This window comes from Gossypium arboreum, chromosome 7 (genome assembly GCF_025698485.1).
Source record: "Gossypium arboreum isolate Shixiya-1 chromosome 7, ASM2569848v2, whole genome shotgun sequence".
Lineage (NCBI taxonomy): Eukaryota > Viridiplantae > Streptophyta > Magnoliopsida > Malvales > Malvaceae > Gossypium > Gossypium arboreum.
Window position 1 is genome coordinate 77,561,673 of NC_069076.1, and position 3,738 is coordinate 77,565,410.

The window sequence follows — 3,738 nt, forward strand, 5'->3', positions numbered from 1 at the left end:
TAGACCTGCTGTAGCTACAAATACTTTTGAACTGAAACCTAACACAATTCAAATGATACAACAATTTGTTCAGTTTGATGGTTTGCACGATGAAGATCCCAACGCTCACTTGGAAATCTTTTTGGAACTATGCGATACATTTAAAATTAATGGTGTTTCTGATGACGCCATTCGCCTTCGGTTATTCCCTTTTTCTTTGAGAAACAAAGCTAAACAGTGGTTGAATTCGTTACCACGGGGGTCAATCACTACTTGGGAACAAATGACCGAAATGTTTTTACTAAAATACTTTCTGCCAGCTAAAACGGCTAAATTACATAATGATATCTCTTCTTGTGTACAGATGGATTTAGAAACACTCTATAATGCGTAGGAGAGATATAAGGACTTTTTGCGAAGATGCCTTCACCGTGGGTTACCACTCTGGCTACAGGTTCAAACTTTTCATAATGGCCTGAATCCTTCGACTCAACAAATGTTTGATGCAGTTGCTGGCGGAACCATCAATAATAAAATACCTAAAGATGCCTATGAATTTATAGAGGAGATGTCACTGAATAACTATCAGTGGCAAGTCATGAGGACAAAGCCAATGAAAATAGCCAGTGTTTATAACGTCGATTTGGTCAGCATAATCAGGTAGAACTCTTGAATAAGAAAATTGATGGTTTCCTTAGTTCTTCACAGGTTCACTCAGTAATGCAGTGCGAAGCAAGTTGAGGTGGATCAAACAGTTCAGAATACCCACCTTATGGCTACAACATGGAGAACAAGCAGTTAAATTACATGGGTAATAATCTTCGATCTCAAAACAATCCTTATAGTAATACTTACAATGCAGGTTGGAGGAATCACCCAAATATTTCATGGGGAGGCCAAGGAAATCAGAAACCACCACCTCCTCAGGCTTTCAGCAACCACCATACCAACAAGAGAAAAAATCAAACCTTGAGGAGATGCTAACCAAATTCATCTCGGTGTCAGAGACTCATTTTCAAAATACCGAGACGACACTCAAAAATCAACAAGCATCGATCCAAGGGCTCGAAACTCAAATTGGACAGTTGGCTAAGATGATTTCAGAAAGAGCACCAGGAAATCTACCTAGTAACACCAAACCCAATCCAAAAGCACATGTGAAAGTAGTTACACTGAGGAGTGGGAAAGTGTTAGTTGAATCGAAAAATAAGCCACAACAAGAAACTGACAGAAGTAAAGGAGAGAAGGTAAAACCCAAAAGCAATGACAATCCAATGTCGAAGGAATATAAACCACCAATTCCATACCCAGAAAAGTTGAAGAAAGACCGCATGGATGCACAATTTGGTAAATTCCTTGAACTTTTTAAACAACTACATACTAACTTACCTTTTGTTGAAGTTATATCGCAGATGCCTACATACCCAAAATTTTTAAAGGAGCTCCTAACAAACAAAAGGAAGTTTGAAGACTTATCTACAGTGGAACTTAACGAGGAATGCTCGGCTTTACTCCAAAACAAACTGCCAACCAAAGTAAAAGATCCAGGAAGTTTTACTATACCCTGCTTAATTTGTAGTTTTAACGTTAATAAGACACTAGCTGATTTAGGTGCTAGCATTAATTTGATGCCATATAAAATGTTTAAACAAATTGGTCTTGGGGAACCTAAACCTACTAGGATGAGTATTCAACTAGATGATAGATCTGTTAAATATCCGAGGGGTATTATAAAGGACATACTTGTAAAAGTAGATAAATTTATATTCCCTATTAACTTCGTTGTGCTTGATATGAATGAAGATGTTGAAGTGCCTTTAATCTTAGGGCGTCCATTTTTAGCCACTGCTAGGGCTATTATTGATGTGAGTGATGGTAAAATGGTACTTAGAGTAGGTGACGAAGAAATCGTTTTTAAAATTTATGATGCCATGAGATTTTCTAGGGAACAAGATGACTCATGTTATTTTATTAACTCTATTGATCATGCTGCTCATGATTCTTTTCAGGAAATCATACATAAGGACACGTTGGAACTGTGCCATGCCCAAGGAGAGGAGATAGATGACGATGATTCTGAGGCAGGTAAAATAAAAGCTAAATTGAACTTCAATGAATCTTCCCAAAGACAAGCAAAATATAAGGACATTAAAAGGAACGATGATTTTAAGCAAAAACCCTCTATTGAAGAACCTCCCAAACTGGAACTCAAATAATTACCAAATCACTTGGAATACGCATTCCTTGGAAATAATTCTACATTACCAATTATTATTGCATCTAACTTGCAACCCAAGGAGAAAGAGGAATTAATCCAAGTATTAAAAGAACATAAAAAAGTCATAGCTTGGAAAATTTCTGACATTAAAGGGATCAGCCCTTCTTTTTGCACCCACAAAATTTTAATGGAAGATGAATATAAACCATGTGTGCAAGCTCAAATACGACTGAACCCCAAAAAGAAGGAAGTTGTTAAAGCTGAGGTAATTAAACTTCTAGATGCTGGAATTATTTATCCTATTTCGGCGGTTCTTGGGTAAGTCCAAGGTCAGAGTTGTTCCTAAGAAAGGAGGCATGACTGTGGTAGCCAATGAGAAGAATGAACTAATTCCAACTAGGACAGTCATAGGCTGGAGAGTTTGTATTGACTATAGGAAGCTAAATGATGCCACGAGAAAAGATCACTTCCCCTTGCCATTCATTGACCAAGTGTTGGAAAGACTATCAGCGCACATGTACTACTACTTCTTAGACGGACTATCTGGCTATTTTCAAATCCCAATAGCTCCTGAAGATCAAGAAAAAATGACATTCACATGTCCATACGGTACATTTGCTTATCGAAGAATACCCTTTGGATTATGTAATGCTCCTGCTACATTCTTGCGCTGCATGATGGCCATCTTTGACGAACTCGTAGAAGATATCATGGAGATATTTATGGATGATTTCTCGGTATTCAGTAACTCTTTACATCTTTGCCTTAAAAATTTAAAACGAGTTCTAATAAGATGTGAGGAAATGAACCTTCTACTTAACTGGGAAAAATGTCACTTTATGGTTCAAGAAGGTATTGTGCTAGGATATAAAATTTCTAGTAAAGGGATTGAGGTTGATAAATCTAAAGTCGAAATCATTGAAAAATTACCTCCTCCTAATTCGGTTAAGGCTATTAGAAGTTTTTTAGACATGCTGGGTTTTATAGAAGATTTATTAAAAAATTTTCTAAAATAGCTAAACCTTTGACCAAATTACTAGAAAAAAATATGCTCTTTAATTTTGATCAGGAATGTTTAGAAGCATTTAATACTCTAAAGGATAAATTGATTAATGCTCCAATTATAATAGCACCTGATTGGAATTTACCTTTTGAACTAATGTGTGATGCGAGTGACTTTGCAGCAGGTGCAGTTTTGGGACAGCAAAGGGACAAGCACTTTCAACATATTTATTATGCTAGCAAAACTTTGACAGCCGCACGAAGAACTACACCACAGAGAAAGAATTGTTAGTTGTGGTTTTTGCATTCGATAAATTTAGGCCATATCTAATATTATCTAAAGTTGTCATTTATACTGACCATTCTGCCCTTTGCTACCTGTTAACTAAGACTGATGCAAAACCTCGACTCATTCAATGGATTTTGTTATTGCAGGAATTTGACTAGGAAATTCAAGATAAGAAAGGAGCAGAAAATCTCGCAGCTGATCATTTATCCAAGCTTGAAAATTCAAGTACTAAAGAGCTAGATGAAGTGGA

General features: G+C 36.6%; 1 non-coding gene across 1 annotated transcript; it reads right to left on the bottom strand.

Moving 5' to 3' along the window:
- Positions 1-311: 311 nt before the first annotated feature.
- On the bottom strand, positions 312-417 carry LOC128295730 (small nucleolar RNA R71). Its single transcript, XR_008286289.1, has one exon. It is a non-coding gene; the product is annotated as a small nucleolar RNA R71 (small nucleolar RNA).
- Positions 418-3,738: the final 3,321 nt, after the last annotated feature.